The sequence below is a fragment of the Anas acuta genome, chromosome 3, assembly GCF_963932015.1.
Source record: "Anas acuta chromosome 3, bAnaAcu1.1, whole genome shotgun sequence".
NCBI classification, from domain to species: domain Eukaryota; kingdom Metazoa; phylum Chordata; class Aves; order Anseriformes; family Anatidae; genus Anas; species Anas acuta.
In genome coordinates, this window is record NC_088981.1 from 9,749,227 (window position 1) to 9,774,951 (window position 25,725).

The 25,725-nt window shown below is 40.3% G+C and overlaps 1 long non-coding RNA gene across 8 annotated transcripts in view; it reads right to left on the reverse strand.

Annotated features, from left to right (window-relative positions):
- Positions 1 to 25,725, reverse strand: part of LOC137853359 (uncharacterized) — a 484,321-nt gene that overhangs the window by 61,253 nt on the left and 397,343 nt on the right. For 7 of the 8 annotated variants that reach the window (XR_011094435.1, XR_011094436.1, XR_011094434.1 and 4 more), the window contains one exon: positions 6,759 to 6,911. The exons of the other annotated variant lie outside the window; for it this stretch is intronic. This is a non-coding gene — a long non-coding RNA (uncharacterized lncRNA). The remainder of the gene's footprint in view (positions 1 to 6,758; positions 6,912 to 25,725) is intronic. 8 annotated transcript variants of the gene reach the window in all.

A 25,725-nucleotide genomic window follows, 5' to 3' on the forward strand; every position in this document is an offset into this window, starting at 1 on the left:
ACAGACCAGCATCACTATAAGCTATCTGGCCACTGTGACCTGGGGCATGTGCTTCCAGGAGGTCGCCTAAAAGCAGGTGCTTAAGTGCTGTCACTGGGCAGCACAGAGAGCCCAGAGACAAGAAATAAGAGCTAAATTTTGGAAAAGGTCTTCTGCTCCTCCAGATCCTAGTGGCCAGCTGTAAGCACCCCCGTTGGAAGTGGCGTGCCTTGTCACTGGGTCCGATTTATGACCAGTGACAAATTGTCTGTCAGGAGGCAGCTGCTCTGTATAGATATACAAATGTTTGTGTACAGAGACCGAAGGACGAAAGGGTTAATTATCCAACAAACTCAGGCAGAAGGGGGAAAAAAAAGTTTCAAGCTCAGGGAGGTTATCATTGCCTTTTGCGCAGGCTGGTTTTAATCACTTTCTTGTACCTCTCCCTGACTTCATTTATCAAGCCTTCACATAAAAGTTGCAAACTGAGGTTATTCAGCGGATACCTCCATTCATCTCGGATGATTGACCAGGGTGGTTTGCAGTACAAGCCAACCTGGGTGATGGCATTCCTCTTGTTTTCATTGCACAGCCTGCTTTCATTTTATGCTGTAATTGTGTTTTCACAAAACCATAACCAAGCAGGCTGCAGATCCCAGGTTCCAGATTTATTTACAAACACCCCTGACTAGCCCCCTCAGCCTTCTCCTGTTATCTGCTTTATGCTGCTTTGGATCTTACCGCCAGGAGTCTGGGGTGGATTAGCACGAGATAGGAACTAGATCCAATCTAACTAAGGGGACCTAATCAGCCCGTCCGTCCACCCCCACTCCTCCTCCTCAGACTAAATCCAAGTCCTGCTTCCACACAAACATTTCATGGGAATTGGCATCCAATATGAAAGACATCTTTCTGACCTTGCAGGAGCGGTGTCAACCTCCAGCAGGTAACATGAGTGCTATTTGACAGAAGGAGGCACACCACTCCACCAGGCGACTCAGGGGACCTCGGAGAGAAAGGCCACCTCTCCCGGGGGCCCATTTGGGGAGCTGAAGATCATCACCTGTGTGTCTCCACCATACAGGCCATAAAGGTAAGCGAGGTGAGTTGGAGACATTCTCACGATTCACAGTGAGTATATATGGGTGGAGAGCACGAGGAGTTTAACTAGTTTTGTACAACTGCAAATAAGACTGAGCTGAAGTTTCAACCGCCAGGAAGGCTTCAGAGCTGGTCACAAGGCAAAATGTGATAAAAACCTTTTTCCTGCCTTTTGCGGAAGTAAAACCACCAGAATCTGGATCCCCCTGATTACCCTGATTAGTAAACAGCTGATTCACATATTAGACGAAGTTTTTTTTTTTTTTTTTTTTTTTTTTTTTTTTTTTTTTTTTTTGTCCTCCTCCATGCAGCTCAGGAAACTCAGCTGGGGTAAATCAGCATACTGATGTCTCTGAGGCAGTTTGCGCACCACTCCATTTCAAAACCTGATACAAAATTTTCATTGTACTTCCTTTGGGAAATGTACATTGAGTGAGAAAAGCCCCGTCAGTGATTACAAAGAGTTCCTGTCGGCACTGTTCATCTGCAGTCACTTCCTAGGCAAAAAGCCTTTTAGATAAAAGCAGCATTTCCACCCAAACAACCTGGACCAGTTGGGGTGGGGGAGAGGAAGGGCAATGGGGCAGAATAGCCGAGCAAGTCTTTGTTCTAGTTAAAGCGTTGCAAGAAGATTTCAACCACAGAATATGGCAACAGAACTGATCACAGGGGAAAATGCAATTAAAATACCTTTCTGCATTTTGCAGCCACAAAATCGTTGGCAAATCGCTGTAATCTGGCTTTGCTGAAGTGGAGGGCATGAGTCAATGCGTCAGGAAAGAGTTTCAGCTAAGTACTTTCCAGGGTAGTTACCTTGCTCAAGGCCAATGCAGAACCTTTTGCACCTTCTGTTATAGAAACTGGGATCCACAAGTGACTTTTCTTACCATCCTTTGCTCCCACTACAGTGTTGAAACCCCAGACAGACTCAGTTCAGCAACTGTGTATGCCTGTTCAGGTGCAGCAGACAAAAATATTTTTTTCTTTCTTCTTTTCTTTATTTCTTTTTTAACCTTTAAGTTTTGTTTCTGTGTCTTAATAGCCGACTGGACTTGTAGATTACAAATTAACTTAGAGCGAGGACAGCAAGCAAATCCATCCAGCCTAAAGCAAGAAGAGCCTTCAGGCAGGTGTTTGTAGGCTTTCTTTAGAAGGGCTCCCTAGACATATCAAGAGAGTTTATTAGTGCTGGTTTGTATATCACTGCTGCTGTCTTGTTGATAGCATGTTTGTGTCCAATCTTTTTTTGTCTGACTCCAGTTCTAAATGGAATTCAGACAGAAATAATAACCAGAGAGGGATTCTCATTCATTTTTTCATCTCTTTCCAAATTCCTTGCTTCCAAAGGTAGCTCTTAGATTGCACCTTTGACAAAAATAAAAAAAATTAAAAAAAAGAATCTTCCACTATTGCTTCTTCCTGGACTGAAATCAGTCTTCCTGAGATTTCTTTTTTTTTTTTTTTTTTTTTTTTTTTTGGGGGGGGGAGGGTGGAGAAGAGGTGAGGGGTATACTCAAGTTGAATATTAAGATTAAAAGGAGCTCTTGCCTTCTTCTCATCAAAGAACTGAACACTCCCAGACCTCTCAGTGACCTTTCAGGTGATGCTTTGGGGAGTCTAAAATCTTAGAAAAAACAAAGGCTCAGGACCATGAATGATATTAACATTAGATGCTGAGAAAGCCTTTGATCAGGTGGAGTGGAATTATTTGATAATAGTCTTAATACAATAAATTGGAATCGCTTTTGAAAGTAGATTTCTTTCTGTATATGACCTATAGCAGATGTCAGAATTAATGCAGACAAAGTGAAAAGTTTTATTCTTTTCTGGAAATATTTATAACGTGGGCATATTTTATCATAAAGCTAATGAACAGCGTTTTACCAGGAAGATTACTAAGGTTACCATCCCACTGAGATGATCATACCTCGCTATTACAAATGTAAATTGAAACGTTACCTTCCTGAAGAGATGAGAAAAAGATTTTGCTGTGTAGTGTTTGAGACAATAAATGTTGGGACAGAATGGTAATAGAGAAATGAATGCATCAAATTAAGACTTGGCAAGAGAGGAAAAAAAAATGCTGTTTTTTTTCCCCCCTAAATTTTCAAAAGACACATTCTCCAGATGTAAGGAAATGAATCATTAGAGAATAAACCTGCATTATCCGTGTATTGAATCTGCGGAATGAAGCAGGATTCATTCAGGCTGCTTTTTCTTTGAGAATAGGAAAGATTAGCTGATTTATGTGAGAAATTTTAAGAGAAATTTTTCCGCTAGGATTTCACAGATTCCCTTGTTTTAGGAACTAAAAAGTGTTGTGGGCGGGCTTCCCTTTCCCGCCCCCCCCGCCCCCCCCCCCAGTGCCATTATGAAACAAAACTTGCAGAAGATTTTTCACCAGTTCCTAAGTTCTACTGCCAGAAGTTCATCTTGAATATCAGCCCAACCTTTTGTTGCCCATTTGAATGCGCTAGCCTATTTCATATTGCCTGATACCAACAAGGGGGAAAAAGCCCTATCTGAACTTTACCCTGTGATGTCATATCTCTTTGTTTGTACTCCAAAATTTTATAGGCCTCCCTTGTTATTGTGCCTTATTGAAAACTCATGTCTTATTTGCTGTTCGTTATTATCTTTTCAATATTTCTGCTTCTTAAGATTCTTCATCCGATTCAACATTTGTTTCAAATGATTTTTCTTCTGAAAAGGTATGCACTTGCATCTTTGAAGGGAACTGGCACAGTGCTATTATCTGTCCATTATTTTAATTCTCTGGGTCTCTGTCATGAGCTGTATGTTGTCCAAGAGAGATGCTTGCAGAGTATATTAGTTAAGAGACTGCAGATCTCAAATGTCTGGCATGCATGGATGATGCAAACAGTTTTAAAGTCAGTAGAAGATAGGCTTGAAGTTTCATTTACTTATGGAATAATAAAAATTAATAAATGGATGTGGATGACAGTCCACTCTAAACACATATGATACTCTGCTAAAGTTCAATACTAAAACATGGTGCTGCTGTATTTTTAATGCACTTGCAAAGTTTCATCTGCAAATTTCATTAATATACTCCTGTAGATCCAGGATGGCTTCTCCTCAGGAGTCTCTACTTTCTGGATCATAAAGTTGTCTTCACTATAATTTAGGAACCTCTGCGATGATGCATGTTCAGCTGTATTTGTTACTCAACAGATGTCTGGGTAGTTAAATTCCTCCATGAGCCTTTATCAGTACTTCTATTCTGGGATTCCCAACTGGTTCAAGATGTACCTCTCTTAGTCGGCAGCAGTACCACTGCTCAGAGATCAGTATGCACAGCTTGGGTCAGGCTTGTTTGGCACGGATCTCGGGCAGCTGGTTGCCTTGACCACTACCAGTCTTACTGCTTGAGTTGACCATGTAGGCCTAGAATCGACATCTTCTTGGTTCCTGCTCAAGGACTGGGTTAGATGGGTAGCTGGGCCTCTGCCCCACGTTCATAATTCTCAAGACCATCTGCTGCAGTAACTGTCGCTGCTCTTCCTGTGGGGCTGCTCCTCCATAAATTTCGACAACACCTGCTGCTCTCGCTATTCCCTCATATATTACGTCTACAACAGAAGCTTGAAAACACACGCTGCTTACACTTCATTTAAACAGCTACCTTTCCGACATAACACGCCGATTCCAAAGCCACCCCTTTGAGGAGTTTGGTTTCAATAAAAGAAATGTGATAATGAGTTAACAACACTGACATTGAACTTCTCTTCAGACATACCCGGGGCTCCTCAGCTGTCCCAGCTGCTCTTCCTACACCCTGGGTCATCCCTTGTCTTGGACAACAACTCATGACCACACCTTGGCCACCAGTTTCAAAGAGTCGGCAAGATGCACTTAACCTTCTGCCAGTGGGATGAACGTGCAGTAGCAGTGTGGGAAAGTCTTAGGCACATGCTGCCAGCCTGCTCTATTCCCTTAGGCTACTTCCTTGCATTACATATTAAGGAGCTTTCCCTAGAGCTGGTCAAAGAGTAAAATAATAACCTGATTTGCAACTAGAAGTGCTGAATCTGGATCACTGTGATTCAGAGAGTCATAATATTAGTTATTAATGAGTATTCAGCCTACTGCTGGGTATCTGTGAAAACGCTCCCAAATCCTTAGAGTTTAAAGAATTTTAGCCTCAATGATATTCACCCAGAGATTTACATGTTGCCATTCTTCCATCTAGAAATATTTGTCATCCAGAGGTCAGAAAAAAATCCCAGCTGCTTTTTGGTTTTCTGAGCAATCAGAAATGAATAAACACAGTCAAAATAAATGGTTTATTTTGAGTGAGCTGAAAAGCAATTGTTCTCCTTCTGCACTGACTGTGCACCCATAAGTATTAAATTTACAGGTGTCAGAATTGGTTTGCAAAACATTTCTTATTAAGAAAAGGATTATATTTCCAGCTCCCAGCAAAACCACAGCTAAACTCAGCCGTAATTTCAATGAGTCTTGTTCTGTACTACAGCAACTGGTGAAGGTGTTTCTCCGGCATAGGAAGTTTTTGACTACATTGTAGGCACATTTCACTTTGACTGAAACCCACCTACCTCTACCACTGAAAACAGGCAAGAAAAGAAGGAGAAAAGAGAATACTGCTTGAATTGCCCCATTTGCAAGAAGAAGTTTTGGTCTTTTTGTCCCTCTGCTGATTGTAATTCCTTGTCAACTAGACCATGCAGGTTCATGTGATAAAAGGCTGGCTTAATTTTGGGACACTACACACCATTCAAAAAGAAGATAAAGTGCAACCAAAAAGAATTGTTTCTTCCTTTTCAACAACTATATTGATCTCCTTCGTCTACATCCCTTACCGAGAATCTGACTTCTTCTGGCTAGCTAGCAAATATAAAGTCAAACACCTGTTTACCAGACACAGAGCTATGTGTCTGCCATTGCCGATCCATCTGTGGAACATAAACATAACTTTCACCAGCTGCTTCTTTTAGCATGGGCTGGTAATGGAAGCCATTATAGAGCATATCAACAACATACTTTCCTAATAATCATGGGCCAGAGCATCACAGGGGGTAAACTGGCAGAGCCTCACTGAAGGCAAATAGCGCTGCACTGATTTACACCATCGGAGGACCTCACCCCAGTTTGTTTTTCTTCACACTCTTCTCCTTTTATCTCCCTCATTTTCCTGGTTTCCAGTTTGTTTCTGCTCTTCTATTATATTATACTAATGAGGCAACATGTTGTGGAATAATTCCTGGGCCAGGCCCAAGCAGGAATGGATAATTACCTTGGGTACTATACAGCCTCAATATTAATGACTCTGAGAAAACCTCAGAAGATTCAGAGGTGTGATAATGCAAAGACTCCAGCTGGATTTGGGCCAAATGCCCCATTCGTATAAACATGCTCACCTTTATTGACTTCAGGAGAATTATGCAGGCTTTTGTTTGTTGTGAATGCGCTTTAGATGATTCACAAGATCATGCCCAACCACGTCCACACTCTTTAGATTGAAGTTGAGCTTGAAATATTGCAGTGTGAATAGCAGATTCCTTTTTGTCTTGCATAAAGCGTGTTACAACTACAGTGTGTTACGACTATAATTAAATTGCTGATAAATCCCCTTATCTCTCATGCTGTTCCAGGAGGCAATAATGAGGATCTGCTCCTGATGAGCATCAACATACCTCTTTCCCTGTGTCACATCAGTTAGGCAGGTCAAGTTCTTCATGGTGACCCAAGACAACATTCTCTCTCCAGGCAGTTCATTTTCATCTTGGTGTAAAGCACAGATATGCTGTGGGACTTTTTGACCTTTAATTTTCAAGTCAGGACACAACCTAGGACTCAAAAAAGAAATTTAATTCATGCTTGAGGCTCTTAAGTGGGATATACACATGCATCCTGAGAGACTTCAAATTCAGGGAAGCCCATCCTATTGAATTCAGCCTGGAAATGGTAGCAGTCCTTGGGAGCTACCCATTAGAATTTGCTTCCCTCTTGGTAATTTTGTGACATATGCTGAATGCTGAACAGTGCTTTCCCGGACTTCCGCAATTGCTAAAATCAATGCTCACCTCTAATATATTCCGACTTAAAGTGTACAACCTTGTTTAAAATGCACTGCTAAAGCATATATTTTCATGTATCGTTATGTCTAAATGCATGATAACCAGGTTGAAAATCAAATTATCTGTGTTAAGGTGAATATTACAATGTGACTACTGCCTGCTGTGCCTCGAATGAATCTTGTAAACACAATCAAATCTCTCTCTTTCTCTCCCTCTCACAGACAGAGAGAGACACATGCACGCCCTTGCAGAAGAAAAGAGATTCTTCACCTTCTGCCATCGTATTGTCACAGCAGCTCATGTTTATTGTGAATGACATCTTCAGCTACATCTCAGCATGAGCTCTGGTATGCTGGAGCTGAACATCCTACCAGGAAAATCAGCAGTGACATTAAAGTTGTTTCATGAATAATGAAAAAATAAATATCACATTAACTGTAGGTACACAAAATGCTTTGTTTAACTAAAAGGGTTTGCAGAGAAATTCCAGGTCTCTGAGGGTAGATACTATTTTATTAACTGTGGGTAGAGAACTTATTTAGATGGAGCTGTTTTCATTATATTGGTAATTTTCTCAATTACACAAATGAGGGAACATGTGATCAGTACTATTAGTAGGACACAGATTTCTCTTTTACAAAACTCTAAACTACCAGAAAATCACAAAACAACAAATCCTCCATACTTGCAGCCAATGAGTCTTTCAGCAACTTACATGCTGTATAAGGAGGTTTAAATACGTCTCCCAAGTCCAAATTTGTATTACAGCAGTTTTAATCATTTATGGGGGCAAAAAGGCTTCAGAGACAGTAATGCAATTATATAAGTGTATAATGCGAAAGAGAATTCAATTGTCTCAATGCCATACAAGGCAAGCTTATTACAAGATCCCAGCAAAAGATGCTTAAAACATGACTGCACTGGATCCAGAGTTTTGCTGGCAGCATCAGTGTGTGTTCCTGCCAATCGTCAGAAGTTCATAATCACAAATTTCAGGGAGAAGAAACAAGCTTCATTTGAATTACGGGGTTATGGTGACCAGAGCTTTATACAAAAGTTATTTGTAGTGGAAATACTATATTTTGCCCTATTAAGGACAGAGCAAACACACTTTTTACATAGCATTAATATGTCAGGCAAAAGTGAAATCTTTCAGTGATTTCAGGCTTTGTGCTAGGCTGAAACTCGTGACCTTAAAATGCAAGGGTTTCTACAGAAACACAAACATACTCGCTTCAAAAACTGGAGAACAGTCTTGCTAACTGCCCCTTAAAGCAAATAAAAAGAGCTGTTATTCCCCATTCTTTGCAAAATTTCATTCATATTCATATCAAAAACACTGAGAAATGTTCCAAAGTGCCAAGAAGCATGAAAACTAATACTAAACACATTGTTGATATCCTCCTAACTATTGCTTATGAACTTATCAGCATGGAAATACTTATTCTCAGTAGAATTTCCTGAATGGCAATCCCAAATAATCAGCTTCATAAATTGTGCAGCTAGTAAATAGAGGCTAAATATTAGTGATTCAAAAGACCCACCTTCTCTCTCTCAAGGAGAGTGAAGAGATTTGTTTTCTAGTTTTCACTGAGGTAAGCACAAAAATGGTGTCTTTTCCATAAACCGAAGGCCTTCCACTTTTTATATAGAGTAGTGTACTTTATGACTTCTTGTGAGTTCAAGTTGCCTGCATTTCCTATTCATGCAGAAATGCTCATTTCCTGTCTAAAACACATGCATTTATTCTTATTTGCTTACCATTCTAAACAGCAATAACAAAAAGACCAGTAAACAGAAATATCACGCCTTTTTTTTTGTACCAATATGCAAAGCCTCTACTCATTCTCTGCCTTTAAACAAGACAGAAAATTAAGAACTGTTTTTTGTTGTTGTTGTTTTTTAATCTTTTTTTATTTTTTTAAATGTGCCAATGCTTAAAGCAAAAAATAACAAGGACATAAATCTAAAATGTGCATCTCTTCAGGCTCCTGCTACTGTCAGGTGAGCTTAGACAGGTGGTTCAGAGTTCCTCCTTCCTATCAAGAAGGCAAATCATGAATTGAGGGAGGGTCAACAAGTAGATCTGACAAATATAAAGCGGTGCCTCAGTTATCTCTTGATATGCAGTCAAAACAGTTAAAAGTAAGCAAAGGTGAGAGCAAGTAAAACCCGTGTATTACCTGGGAATGTGTCTGTCAATAGCAATGCAAGCTGTGTTTCTATCTATTATACGAGAAAGGTAAAAGTATTCTACTAGGTCACTTAGTTACTTCAACCAGATGGAATCCAAAATGTTCAGAAAATTAAAAATCCATTTATTCCTCCAAAGTTGCATTCCATCTGTTTCCAGACATTTATGGAATCTTTTTGCATGCAGGATATGGCAACCACTGGTGCCTTGGAAATATTTCTTCCCCATGCAGCTCACAGAAAGCCAGGCTGGCTGTAGACAGCGCTGGAGTAAGCTTTTCAGGTGCTTTTACTTCCCTTCCAAACACAGGAAACTTTGCTTTTGTCTTAAATACAGGAATCATAAAACCCCATTTATTATTGTCTGCAAAGATGCAACAAGAACTTTTAACGTTAAAAATAAATAAAATATAATAAAAAAATCAGGCTATTCTCTACTCTTTCCACCTTGAAAATTTTAACTTTTCTGCCAGTCTGTTTCTCATTTTCAGCTTGTGGAGACAATAAGAATGATTCAGATGCTATGAAGGAATGCAGCCTGGCATGTAGTGATCTCCACCCTGAAGATAAAAGTGACAAAATTACCCCAGAAGTTATGAGCTCTAGTCTTCATCAATCATTTTTCAAGAAATATTTTATTCCATTCAACTGCCTAAATCTAACTGGGGTACGATCCCCTTCCTCCTATCACTGTTCTCAGCATCTTCAGCTTCACCAGATGGAAGGATATCATCTGGCATGCAGGCCAGGCTGAATTTTCTGTATATGACACAAACGTCCACATGTCCTCTGTTTCCTGAAGACTTTCCTTTGCAGTCACTGGCTCGTACAATAGCTCTGCATCACTGAGCCTTATCCTGCTTGGTGCTGAGAATATTTTATCCCCTGGTCAAGCTGACCTATAAGGTAAGTACAGGCTACATCTACACTGTCAGCTAAGTTATAATCCCACTTTTCTTCTGATTATCCATACCTCATGTTAAATCACTCCCAGCTTCTTTGTTGGAAGGAGCCAACTACATCCCTCCAAGCTGAAAGACAGTCAGCAGATAACTCTGTACCAGAACTGCTTCTTATAGGACAAAACCACACCAGGTCTGGTGGTCTTACAGAGTCCTCCAGTGCTACATCAGCAGTCTTTTGCACCATAAACTCCCTTCATGCCCCTATGCCAAGGCCCAGATTGCTACAGTGTGTGAATCAGGGGAGATAAACGTTTACCATTACCCATGTCTGCATTTTGTTCACCTCCCCAAATCTAACTGGCAGGTGTTTGTCAGATGGAAAGACAAAGCACTCAAATATCTCAGGCCAGCACATCAAAAAGCAGAGAATTGGCTTTTAAGCATAAGACTGCATTTTAAAAAATAAGACAGAAAATCACAAATGGTGGGTGATTTCTTCGTGTCTTTGGGTTTTGTTCTGCATGTCCAATCATGTCTTCACATTTTTTTTCCTGTAACCTCAAGGGCAGTGGGAAAAAAAAAAGGAAGTTAATACTCACATTTAGTCTCATGCTGCCCCAAAGTGACACTTTAAAACACACACGTGTACACACACACACAAATCCAGTAATAATATTGCCAGACTCTTACTGAAAACTGTACAGGCAATATCAAGTCCTGCTGTTTTTTTCATCACTGCAGACGTGAAATCCACCAGGTCTGACATTGGGGTTGGGGAACACATGTTGACACACCATGTTCGATCAACAGTAGAACCAGAGACTAGATCTCCTCCTTCTGGGGACAAATGTTTTCCTTCAGTTGTTGGGAAAGCTAAGACTGAGGAAGCTTGCTACCCAAGATGGACAAAACACAAGAGGCAAAACAGCAAAATCAGAAAAAAACCACCTAACTGATACAGGATGAGCTGCTGAGGAACACACTGAGAATGCATCTGTCCACGTGAGACAGACACACATCTCCCTGGCTGTGATCTTCTGTCCACACAAATAAAATACCCATCTCTCACGAGCTAACACTAATTAAAGGTTTCCTTTGATTACGCAGAGGGACTTGGACCCACACCTCTGTACCAGCTGAAGTGCCTGTGCTGCTTCTCTTTAGTTTTACCCGTCCCCTGCTAAGTTTAGAAGAAAAGGCAACAGCTGTGGCTACTGACAGAACAAGGTTGGCAGCTGCAAAACTGAGATGCCACATTTCAGTATATAATTTCCTTTCCACAGTGTCTCTCCCTAACTTTCCTCTTTAAGAGGCACTTAAAATCCATGTGTCTGACTCAATTATTGTTATTGTAGCTACGGAACAGAATGTGATGCTGATGAGGGCCTACCTGTCTAGTTAGCTTCCCTTTCTGGATGCTTTCTTTCTTTGATTCATCATTGCTTGTGACACGTGTATTGTCTAAACTATGTTCAAGAACAAGTCTCTAATACATTCAATGGAAGAAGGTGAAAATCAGAAAACGGCGTATCAGTTGCATGCATAAATTTATGCGTTAAGTTTAAACAGCCTTCTTCTGAGAAATATCTTATGTAGAAACCATGATTTTATTGTAAATTAAGAATAACACGTGTGGTAAAATTAAGAATAAAATTTCTTCTGCTTCCTTTGATTAGGAGAGCGCCGACATGGCATAAATGCTCTGTCTTTACGAGCTCATCTAGAGATTCTGCGTTCCTTCAGCATTCAGTACATTATCAAATCATATCCCAAGTACTATGAATTCATGCCCCAGAGGGCATGAACCCAAATTTAAAGTCATCATCATCCTGTATATTTTCTGCTCAGTGGAAGGTTTTATGATACAGGCTGAATGTCTTTTCAGGACAATCCTAAAAATAAGCTAATGCAGTAGGGACTGAATTTATTGGACATGTACACTCACCTCCAGTTGATGCTCTCCCTAGGTCAGTTCTCATGTGATTGGCAAGGGATCGTGACAGCTTGTATCTTCCTATGAGAAACCTGTGTAGACACTGGTAATTAGAACTGCCACTCAGTCCTTCCTGACAACAGCTACTGCAGTGGAACGGGGCCTCTGAACTAGCTCCTACCTCAGGAAAATCCTGTTTCCCAGTGTCTCCTCCGTAGGCACACACCTAATTGCATGTAAACATTCAGTAATTTATTACACAACACAAAAACATTGGTACCTTCAAGCTGAGAATATAGCAGTTGATAAACAGCTAAGAACTGCAATTGCAAAGTGTCACCTGCAATGTAGCTCTCTCCCAACAGCCTTGCCTGACTGCTGGCTGAACCTCCTTGGTAATGGAAAATTTTAGAAGGGTTTCTGTCTCTTTCTAAGAAGCCTCGTTCTTATCAAAGTTAAGAGTAGTGAGGCTCATAAGCCAGGTCAGTTGTTTTTTTTTCTTTTTTTCAGAAAACAAACAAACAAGCAAACAAAACAAACAAACAAACAAAAAAAAAAAAACACAAAACAAACACAAACTCCACTGCGGTTTGAAAATATCAGTGCATTTTTCTTACAGCATTCTACCCCAATCAGCACAAAAACAGCAATGCCCAACTGCCTATATTTTTACTAAAATTTGATTTACTCACAAGCTGCTAATGACTATAACTGAGAAAAGGAACAAAAAGTAATGCAATAGTTAAAGGAACATGAGGTATTCCTGGTCCACTGCTACACTTGCAAGATACAAAGAATAAGGCAAGATATCTGGAAATATTTGCAAATGAGAAATACGCTAAAGTATTTTCTTGTACTGTGATGTCTTTGTTCAAAGTCCATAAAAGCTGGGTATCTACCGAATGAAATTTGGATTCTATTCTCAGTTTTGCCGCAATTTTAAGGTATCAATTTAGATACAGCTTCTTCGTCTGTGAAATGGGGCTAACAATAGGGCTCCAGTTTCCATGTGTGGTGCTCAGTTAAATAGCATCATGTTAAATAGTGCTTATTTTCCCACAGTAGGGAAAAAAAGAGGCAGAGCAAGGCGGTCAGGAGTTTTTGAGATCCAAGGTTGAAATGGCAGTGAAATCTAATCTCCAGACTGTGGAAATCACTGGAAATTGACTTCAAAACATTGTTGATTTCAGTGGGTTTTGGATCAAGGCGTAGGAGAACAAACTTACCGCATGAAGACAAGTTTGTTTTGCAGAGCAATGCTTGACTTCTTGACAGAAGCAGCCCCAGTGCTGAGCCGAATTGTACCTTGGGGGTGAACCTATGCCAAAGGGTTGTATACAATTGTTGGGAGTGTCAGGAACATAGCGGGGAAAGGAGTTCCCCCTCTGCCTTCCTCACAGCTTGTTCAGAACAACACCAGGAATTTTCTGGCTTACCCCCTCGTAAAGCAGAAAACATTTGGCACCGGATCAGGTGTGCTGAGCTCCGCAGAGTGAGGAAGCCATGTAGCATGGCAAAGGGCAGGCACAGGGAGCTGCTTCTGCTTCCTGCCACAGCAATATCAAGCCTGCCAGCTATGGGAATTTCTGACACAAGGTGCAGAACAACTTCTAGAGCACTTACAGTATGCCGGAGCTGGAAGGCTTTGCAGCCACTGCAATACTGCCTTCATTTTCCCCGTAACAGTCCAGCCCAAGAAGTGCACAAAACAGCGTATTAAGCATCTTGATAAAGTTTTTGGCAAGCACTCTTCAGAAACCAACCCAGAAATGGCAGCGCTATATTTTTAGACAGATAATTACATGGGTACTCCCATGGATGTGCTTCAGAATGAATCCAGGAGTGTAATCATGCAACGGGTCAGAAATTATGGAGTGAATAGTACCATATCCTTTTTAGACTTCTATTATAGCCCGGTGGCGATGTGATCGTGCTGTATTTGGGTAATGCTTCAGAACACCATACATAGGAAGAAGTGTGGAGCTTTGTCCATCTTCACGGAGACTCCTCATTGAAGTGTCCACCCACCACAAACACAACACACCCTTCACTTCTGTTACTGTTAAACTATCTGTTCCCTGCACTCAAAACTCCCGTTAAATTCAGCACTGAGCCCACAGGTTTCTATCAACTCCATCAACTATACCATTTTCAGAGGGTACAATACCTAACATGTCAGCAGCACCAAGTTCATTTGGGATATAGCCCATAGCTCCCTTCTCAGGCATGGTGGGCAAGAACAATGTTAATGTGTATATAGCAAAATACTCATTGTTAATCTCAGATAAAAGGCATTTAAAAAATGCTACAGATAGCTCAAAACATATCACTGCAATCCCAGGCAACACAGGTGAAAGATTATTTCTAAAAGAAATCGCAGCATCTTAAGCAGTGAAGCAGAGTTATGGTAGCCAAATAATTTGAACTCTGTCCTTTCAGATAGCACATAATATCAACGATCTTAACAGCTCATGGTGTTTGTAGTGTTCTGATTTAGAAACAAATGAGCTTTTTTTTATTCCTTTCCCCTACAACCCTTCACTACTATGTAATAATCTCTATGTGAGTTTTCCATGTACTACTACAACAGGTACCTTGTGAGAAAAATATTCCAAATTAAAGATGGGTCAATAGCTGATTTTTTAATTATTATTATTTTTAATGTAACTGTTTGAGGTTGCTTGTGGAAACTTCTCTTTTAGATAAATTGGTAAAGAAATGTTCCTTTTCAAAATAAGTCTTGTCTGCCAATCCTTCTCCAGCCTTTCCTATTTCCCAGTGATGTGGTTAAGCAACTGGAGTAAGCATGGACCCAACAGGTACTTGTAGTCCAAACTTAATTACATTTGAGTCCATTTCAGTTCAGGTTTGATTCTAGAAATCACAATGAAAAGTACCCCATTTCTACTGGTGTGGTCACAAATAGCAGCATGTCTTCTAGCTGGAGAAGGATGAAAATGCTCTGAAGGTTTATAATGTCAGAAGGGGCAGTACAGCCAGTACCTTGGAAATGCCCTTGGTTAATATAATATAGAAAACAGCTAGAAAATGATTCTGGTCGAGCCTGACTAAAAATATGCTCGCAAGATCATTAATAGAACTTTTTTCCTGTAACTGAAGGGCAATTTGGTAAGCCATCCTTTGCCAGATAGTGCCATTAATTGCAATTGGTTCTTAGCAGAAATCCAAAATGATTTTCTCCTATAGAAAAGCCACACATCCTGAAGGTAAACTGCTGGCAAGCCCTTGAGTGGTTATATTACAAACCAAGCAATTTAAATAATCCTCAAATTTACTACGTTCAGCTAGATGCTCAGGAGAGGTCCTCTTTTCCATCGGTTTCCAAGAATACACCAATACAGCGCCTCTTATTTTTCACAACAACTGATCGGCTTTGTGTGGCTAGGACTAAATTACAGTAGCAGGATTTTAACAACTGCGGAAAAGACTGTAAAACTTTCTGCCCCTTATTAACTACTGTGTAACTATTAGGTTTATGGGCAATGTTAACATTGCAGCATAGGAACAAAAACATTGTAAACGGTCTCCAAAACGTTGGAAAGCAATTTTCCCCAGGAGAGGCAGGGGGCCCTTCCAATCCCTGTAAGGTATGGAAAGGGTCATGTGGCACACATGTAAAACTAGATTAAACTCTCTGTTGCTAAGTAATTAAACCTAATTGTAAACCTGGGCAAGTGCTAATTTTAAAACTGAGCTCCCTGCTCAGAGCTCCAAAATCTCTACTGAAAGTTCATGGAAAACAAAAACTGCCTCTTTAAAAGAAATCAGCTTGCAGCTCCCCAGAACGGAGCCCCTGGGCAAGTGGTTCAAAATATGATTTTTATAAACAAATCTGACATAGCAAACTTAATGCGAAACCCTATGCATATAACATCACTTATGTGTGCAACTCATTTAAATTATCGTTGTAGAGAGAAGGAAATAAAACTGGCATATTAACCTTTGGCACAACAGTGCGCACACACTAGCGATGTTCAGCAGCAGATGATATTACTGTGACTCCCACTAGTATTGTCATGGTGAAGGGTCTGTCAGAATTCTTGTTCTAAACATTGACAGTCAGAGTTTATTAATTCAGCCATGAGCATCTGTTCCAGACCTACCTTGGCATGTGCAGTCTTGAGAGCACGATCTTTTTTAGTACAACTTCCTTTTCCCCATCACCACTGTATTTAAAGTCACTGAATGAAAAAATAAAACAAAACAAAAATTCACGAAATACAGCATTTCCCCATCACCACTGTATTTAAAGTCATGGAATGCAAAAATAAAACAGAACCTAATGAAATATAGCATTCCACAGCTTACTGCCATAAGCTCATTGGATGTCTTGCTTCCCAATTGTCCTTTTTAAAGAATGGCCTGCTAATTCTTCCTTCAGAGAGTGAACCCTTCCCAATAGTTCAAAAGGACAAGCTAAATGCATAAGTAAAATATGCTTAGATAGGTTCAGATATATTTTTAAAAGTGATTGCATTACAGACCTTTTGCAAGATAGACTTAAAAAACAACCTACAAATGTAATTTAACACATTCTCGGATATTTTGGTCTGGTGAATGCTCCACATTATTGAATATATTCCTGTACAACTGCCCAGAATATCACATAAAATGAGCCTTCCTTGTTAAAATGCCCAGAGAGGTTGTGGATGCCCCATCCCTGGCGGTGTTCAAGAGCAGGCTGGATGAGGGCCTGGGCAATATGACCTAGTGGGAGGTGTTCCCGCCTATGACAGGGGGGTTGGAACTAGATGGTCTTTAGAGTCCCTTCAAACCTCAGCCATTCTAAGATGATATGAAATGATGACATACTGTCTGTGAAATTTTGCTCAGAAGTTTCAGACAACACAACAGTCCATTGATATGGTTTCTTCATGCATCTTAAAAGTGAAAAATGGTTCATTACATATGAAGGACATAAGGCTTACCTGTTGCATGATTTCACCTGGAGAACAGTTAGCTTTCAGAGCAATGGCAAATGGAGACAAAACCCAGCCCTGTTCCAAGTGAGAACATCTCTTGGCTCTTTATTTCAAAGACTGACTCATAAAATGGAAAGCATTAAGCCAAAAATTTCAGGGCTAAACAAGTCTACAAAGTTGACATTAAGTGAATCTATCTTGAGAGATGATAATCACGACAGCATGGCAAGTTCTACAGTCCAATTGCATTTCCCTTGCCTGTGCAATGAAATTGGAACAAGTGCAGACCTGCTGCTGTGCCGCAGGATACAATGGTTGAAATTATTATCTGGCTAATTGGCAAAACTGTTAGATTTGAAAAAAAGTTGGCTTTACCAAAATAACACAGGGCTAGAGTAAGGCAGGTTTATATTATATATATTTAAATGACACCTAGATAAATTGATTTGAGCAACCCTTGCTTTCTCTACTTTGTGCAAGAATCCTGACAGCCAGTTCTATTTCTTCTTTCTGCCTGCAACCCCATGGGCCAAACCATGACATGGGCAGTGCTAAGAAAAGCAAAATGTGATGCATTCTCAGCATTGCTGGGTTAAGAACATGACTCCTTTTCTATCATTACTTCCTCTGATGAAACTGGAGCAAATCAGGACTGCAAGAGCAGATATGCAAGCTGTATCTAGCACAGGGCCAAAGATCAATGTATGAGAAACAGAAGGGAAAAAAAAGACATTTTCAGAACTAACAATAAACTGTGAAGAAACTTAATCCTCAAAGGTCAGATGCACATCTGAAAGGCCCAGGCCATGCCTTTGTATCAGAATGTTACAACATTAGACCTAATGACTTAATAGTTTTGCCCTTGACTTATGTCAACAGGACCCTATCTTATTACATGGTAAATTAGTTGCTTCCAGCCTGCTCCAGACTCCTAGGTGATAGGAAGATAGAGGCACTTGCAGCAATATCAGAAATGCAACCTAGCCCTCCTAAACAGTGTTACTTAGTAGTATTTAGTAGCATTTTAATTTTTGTGCATGTGTTGGTGTAGAGGAAGCCTGGACGTGGAGTGAGGAAGCTGCCACATTTGGCACCCGGGAGACAAAATTGCCAGGAAGGCATGTCCTCACATACTGTGCTTCAGTGCCATCAAAGGTCACCGTCTGCTGCAGATACCAAGGGATAATGAATTCAGGTCAGGCATAATGACGGTAGGCTCTAGGTAACAGAAGAGGCTTTCTTATGCTCCTTCCCTTGTCTCAGGGCAGTTTGCATCTTTTACAAACTTGCACCGCTTCCACCCAGAAACAGCTTCCAAGCCTGGCACAGCACAAAGCCACCAGCTGACCAAGGTGCTGTAGGCTGCATTAGCACCTACTTATTCGGAGCCTCTTCCTGCATAAACCAAGGATAAGCAGCACTTTCTGAAAGAGTTACTGTGACAAGGCAAGTGTCGCTTCTGTTTAAATCAAGAAAATCCCTATTTTCTGATTTATCCGGAAGTCTTTGTTTCACATCTGTCCTAAAAAAACGTCTTCTGTCAGCTAGACAAAGGGTTAGTTTTCACAATAAATACACAAGAAGGGAGAGACATGCTTGTATGGTTATGTAAGTCTTCTTTAAGGAGTTTTACAGGCAAGTAAGATGCAGCTCCAGACACTAGACTTTTAAATCATTTAAAGCTGACATAAGCTGATCCTATGCGCAGTTTATAATCATGTTTTTACTTTTCAGCCCTGACAATTACAAATTGTTTGTATTAGCTCCACAAGTATTCCTATTCAGCAGCATTGTCAAAGTCCATTCATCCCAGTCTCACAACAGCACACCGACTCTTGGCTTTGCCAGCCTCCATCCATAACCTTCGTCCAACTGTTACCAGCCACAAGGGGAGCGGCAGGAGAGATCTACAGCCTGCAAAACCCCCCTCATCTGCCATCTGTGGTAGCTGCAATTTCCCATGTTTCAATGTGGTTTTCAGACCATCTCAGCTCGACAGGAAGAAGCCTGGCATCTTCTAAGCATGTTGCACTTGTAACCTTTGAAGATGTTCAAAAGAAAAGGAAGAAAAATAAATGAAAGGTCTTAGCCATTTTGCATGAAGTTGCATGAAAAGTCTTGGGGCCTAACTTGACTGGAACTGTTTTAAGTACTTCTCCACTACAGCAGCGGTGCGTCATATGAAAGGCTTTGTTTGGCATCTATCCACAGTTATAAATAAAAAACATATTTATCTTTGGTCATGCATATAATTTAAAAGTCGGACAGAAGAAACCTTTTTTCTCCTTTTAAATCTGTAGCAAGCCCAAGATAAATTCTTATAAATTATTTCTTTTAAAAGGAGGAAAAGAAAAAAAACAATAACAAAATAGCTTGGCTATTTGGAAATCTGGAAAACAGATTATTTCTTTGGATGGAACAAAGTGTGTGTATGTGTCATCATGACTTTAAACAGTTCCACAGTTTCCCATGGAAATACTTAATTGAAGCTAATAAGATGTGGAGTTATCAGTGGTTTGCCGTGATAGATTTCATATGGTCTTTCCAAGATATTTTATCTCCTTTCAAGCTTACTGACCTAAGATTGTCTTGACTGGTGATCTGAGCAGGAACCACCACAGATACTAAATTTAAGTGAAACTCTACTCAGAAACACACAGGGAACAGGAGTTTGGGCAACCCCCTTATAACTCCAACCTCTATATAACTCAAGCACTTAAGCATCCAGTTTGTAGCATGTGTGACTATCTCCCACAGAAACCCTCACATCATAGACTTACCTGCCTCTTAACACTTGTGGCATGGGTCAGAAGTCCTTTCTTTTAGCACCATATAATTAGGAAAGAAACTACTCTCACTAGACTAGAGATCCTAACACAAATCTTCCCTCAACCTCCACGCTCCATAAGGTGATCCTAACAGCTCAGCTGCCTGACACTTCAGAGGACCAGGCCCACCTTCTTCCACTGAGTACTTCAGCTGATCACAATGAGTGCATGTCAAGACCGTTTCTGACTAGTTATAACAAAAAAAAGCATGCCCTTATTACATCCCAGTTTAGAAGAAGAAATCCCTGCTGCATTTGAGATGGCAACATAGTGCCCGTGGACAGTCGTACACTCTAGGACATGAATATGTACCTACACGGCCTTCTGGATAACCAGGAAAGCTTGGCGTGTGTGCAGAAACAGGTTATTTAGCATCTGCGAAGTGCAGGTGCTTTATAAGCATCTGTACATACCCATCTCAGATAATAGCTCGAAATAAAATTGGCTTGAGCCAACATATCTGTGTCACTACACATGATTAAACTATTCTGAAGTTTATGGAGGAGGAAAGATTTTTCCTAGACTGATAGCAGCACAGTTTACAACAGACTTTGGGTAGAGGCAATCTGCAAAACTTTGGCACTCATTTCATACCTACATTTTAGGTAATTAATGAAACTGTCTTCCTAAAATTGGCCAAAATTAAGCAGCTTATCATTATTTTCCTTCAGCAAGAGAAAACTGTAGACCTTTTTTTGGCATTACCACTCTTTGCCTTCAACATTTTTTTTCCTGAAAACTTATTCCCTGCTCCTGCAAAAGCATCCACTGCAGATGTTTTTTTTGTTGTTAATATTCCTTTCAAATATTACCATCCCTGCTGATAATGCCAAGTACATGTCTGTGGGCTGTAGGGTCACGTTCAGTGTAGCATCTTTCAGTCAGTCAGCAGCAAGCACGGTGCACTCATTAACCTGGGAACAGCCTTAGTATTTAACTTACATGGACCAATGTTATATTCAATATTGAAGAAACTACATGCAAATATCATTATTTATGAAATGCAAGTAAGAAAATAAATGCCATGGGATGATACTGCATTGGGAAATACCTGAAGTCAACACAGAGTGAATCATAAAATGAAGCAACTACTTTGCAGCTGCTTATGGACAGGGACAATGTAAGGAACTGACACTCAGGATTAACACAAACTCCTTTCGATGGTGAACAAAGTGAATAGGGGCATTATGTCCATTCTCTAGCCAGCAACGAGTGAGAGTCACCTCCTGAAGGCAACTTCTATCATAGGCATCCACACTCAGATACATTTCTGACTACTCATCAGGAGCGAGGGCAACCGGGCTCCTGGTTCAGGTGTCTTGTACAGTTAGCAAGAAAGGAATCCAGGCTGAACTTTCTGGCATATTTCTGTTATCAGACTGTTTCCCCATCAGACAGTCAGTAACTCTATGTGTGTTCCTTAAAATGCAGAAGGGCACAAGATTTACAAGGTTAGCAATGTCTGCTGCTGTAAGCAGCACGCACACTCAGATGCTGTGGGATTCTTTACCAGTTCAAGTTTTCATACTTCCCGGCATATGGATGAAGTGAGCAGAGAAGAAGCAAGCCTGATTGTAATTACATTAAGCACTTTGGCAATAAGGAAAAGTTTGTACTTGTACACAGATGGCTTTATGTTACAATGCTATAAATGTGCCAAGTTTCATGGCTTCACCGCATGACGCAGGGAAGGAGCCTGATCCGAAGTCTGTGAAACCTAATGAAAAATTCTCACTGATTTCATTCGATTTGGATCACATTTGGGGTAAGTCAACTGGACACACCTGGCCAGAAAGAATAGCCTTTTGTAGTATTTTTAGCCCAATGGGCCTTTTTTTAGCCCAAGGCTTTATGTTTTGTGTATTCTGCTTTCCTTTAAAGGAAAAGCAATTAAGTCCACTTTGGGTTGATTAAAATGAATCTGACTGCCTACCGTAGCACTCATCTAAGCTGTAAACTTTGCACCAGACCTTCTGGAAACTACCTGGGAGAAAAAAATACATTCTTATTCTTATGAGGCCTCCTGAGTCCTTCTGGTGTTTTTGATTCAAGTCATTTTTTTTCTGTGACCCTCCCATCCCTACTACTTCAAGAAGGTAAGAGATTTTTAAAATTACTCTAAAAGTTCTTAATTTAGAAAAATAAACAAAAATTCTGTCAACCCATTCCCCAGTGTCTTACCATAACTTATTTTAGAGTAATAAATCTTCACCCTGACAGCTCTCTGATGATGCATTACATTAATACATCATGGTGACAATACTTGTGATATATTATGGATGTATTTTCTGAAAGGGATATCACCTATACATTCCATCTTCCCAGCACAGCAGAAGATTGTTTGGGAAAAGGGGGAGAAGGGGAGGTAAAGGATGTTCTTTACCCAGAAGGCAAAATCTCACAAGAGAATGTGGAATTAAGTTGATTGCCCTTGTTAAAATACCAAAGGGAACAAGAAATAAAATGCCTTCTGCAGCCCAACAGATTCTGTCAATCAGTTTACCCGTTTGCTCCTAAAGTACTGATATTCTGGATGGAATAAACAAGGGAGAATCTTTAACATGCTTGTACCGGTCATGGTAATACAGGAGAAACAGGCTGTAGGAAATAATCACAAAGATTTCAGTTGGGTTGAAAGACCACGATAAAGAGAGGTAACATTTAAAAGGGTAACTAAGGATGTCTGCAAACAGAAATGACTGGCAGCCTCAGCGAATAATCTGGTAAGAGTTGTGTACACTCCAAAGAGTCACCCATGACTGATACAAACCAAAATCTTTTCAGTGCCTTAGATTAGACAAGGTGATGACAGGGCTTTTCAGTACAAAATAAAGTTAAATTTTGACATGGATATCTGGCCTTCCACAACACCACTGCACTTAATAACCAGATCATAGGTTAGTGTTTGCTGCGCAACGCTGTGCACAAACAAAGACAACTCCAGCCTCAAACATTTTAACTCAATTGCCAAGGTTTAGAATGCAAAATCAGCCACTGGCAAAGAGCCCACTGCCTGGAAAGACTGCAGCAGTAACTTTCTCCAAAGGTTCCTCTTGAACATATGAATGTGTGGGCTGAACAGTATGAGGTTTGACAGAAACCTTTGACAATTACTGGTCCAAACTGGCCCTTCTGATGCACTTGGCTTGCATGCAGGTAACTCTGACAACCTCAATGCCCCTATTCTTGGCATAATGATTTTAAGGGCAGTCAGAGCCTACCTTTCTCTTCTCAGAGAAAGGTAGCCTTCTCTTCTTAGCCTTCTCTTTTCAGGAACATGCTCTTTCCACCCGTGACCAGGGTACTGAATTCTTAGCATTCAGTTAGGAACATTTCCCTGAGATACTTGGAGAGCCCTGAAGTAAGACAACAGATATCTGTCTCCTGCATTTTTTCTCATTAGGGCTCTTATCAGGCTATCTAGGGAGGGAGAGGCATAAATTTCCTTCTCCTGCACATATGCAATTAGCATTATAAGGAGCTTTGAAAAACCCTTCAAGACATCAAAAGGTTTTATATCGGAAATGGTCTGTTAAAGGAAATAACCTAAAACATTGCCAGAACATGCTCCTTTTAGAAACTGCAGGTGAAGACTGATATCTCTAGGACAGAGAACCATGACATTTGCATTTCAGATCTGCATCCTGAATTTTGGACTGGAATAAACACCTGCACTTATCTCAAGGTCTGTAAAATACTTCCTGGATCTTTGGAAACTATGAGGAGGAATAAGATAGTCCAGAGAACCTGTTTCGCCAGAGGAAAACAAAACAAAACAAAACCATGGAACAATGGGCTTCTGGCCTTTTAGAAGTTCTGATAGTGATCTGATGTTTTGGTGACAAACCTTGAGTTTTGCAAAATACTTGCTGTGGACTCCTTTCATCACCACAATGCTGCTGGCAACTCACACTCCACAAGTATCTGAAGTCCATTTGGACCATGAAAATTCCTAAGGTTTTCTGCTGTGTGATAGGCAGAACTGTCTGAAAATAAACGTCTTTGGTGACTTCTCTTCTCTTACAGACTTAGCCCCAGGTACTCCTTTTGCCATTGAAATGAAATTTGTGACACACGCTCTGGTATGGCAAACAGTCATCTGGATCTGTACACACTTCATGGTACTAACATATAGAAAAGCACACGAAACTCCTTCTGTCTCTGTTTGGTTTCCTTGATGTTGTGCCAGAGGGGTAGATCCAGTGTCTCTTTTCTGAAACAACTCGGAGACCTGAGGTATTCCTTTTTTAGTTGGAAAATCATTAAAAAAAATAAATTCTATGAGAGATTTAGTGGGAAAAAGATGCTATCACTAAGATTCACTATAAAGGGTTAAAGTAAGAGTGAAATCCAAGGAAATACATATCTAAGCATATATTTCAGTGTACAATCATACCAGCAGATAAGCAAGTTGGGTTTGAACCTGTGGCACTAATCAGAGTTCTCGTATAAAGTTCTGCATTAAGAGTGGCCTTGGACATTGCTGGCTTTACTTTGGTAGAAACACTTAAGGGAAGAGCCCCAGATTCCTGATGGGGACTGGCAGGTCTCAGAAATGCTGAAGATGGAAACATCAAGAGCGCACGCAATATGACAGGAGTGTTGATGTTACTCTGTCGGACACATGAATGCAAGCAAAAAAGCCCAAAGCAAGGGGGTATGATAACCACGTTCTCTGAATGTGAATGGAGTGATTCCAAAAGGTGCTTATTGACCTCTGCATCTTCAATCTGCAGAACAGATCTAAGCTATAATGAACACAGGAAGCTGCTATGCAATAGCCGTGGTGCCTTGCTACCAAGCCTATCTCCTGAGAGTTGATTACAGGCAAAAAGAAAAAGGTTCTGATAGGAATCAGCTTATACAATCAACCCTACTAAATCCACTGTCACTTTTCTACAATCACTTGCAAGAACCTATTAGAATGGTATTTTTGCATTGCAAACATTTGTCCTTTAGCTGTTGAAGGGAAACAACCAGATTGTTTTGTAGAGAATACCGACCAGCCATCAGTTTCTGGCACTGCTGCTCTAAGTCAAGCAAACTGCATTACCAAGCTCCATCAATGCTGGATTTCTTGGACATGCCAGAGGTCCTCTCAGAGAAAACAAACAAAAAATCAGTGTCCTCAGCATCACTAAGAAAAATGTTTGTTAACTAACACTGGGGCCACATATATATTCAAGAGTTATAATAAAAAACAAAACACCCCTCCTTACTGACATTACAGCAGGGATAGCATCCCACTTTTTGTCAGCAATATAAAAATGCTATTTTCTGTCCTAGCCCAACCTACCCTGCTGTCTTAGCCTAGGGTGAGCTGGTAAAGTAATAATGCAAAAGCTTTTCAAAGATTCTCCATGTAAACAAAGCAGAAGTCTGGATATTTTTCTCTGATGTCTTTTGTTCTTAGAAACAACTTTTGCTCTTTCCAACAAACAGCTCCAGATGAGATGTTGTAATCTTAGTTGGTATTAAAGTATTTTTCCTGCCTTCACTCGTTCTAGCCACCAAATATTCGTTGCAGAGTTTTGTTTATTCTTTCACCTTCTTTTGTTTGACGTTATTATGAAAATTCAAGAAGTGTCACAATTGCACTGCCTTTCATAGAGGAATGCAGTGACTTTTATGTTTACTTGCAAAGCCAATGATACGGGGCTTAAAAGGAACTATGAAAAAAAAAAAAAAGTGAAACAAGGCATCTTCATTACTAAGGCTAGCTAACTCAAATGATTTTATTTGAATGTTTTTTGTTACTTTTCCTTATGTGTTAGGTGAGAA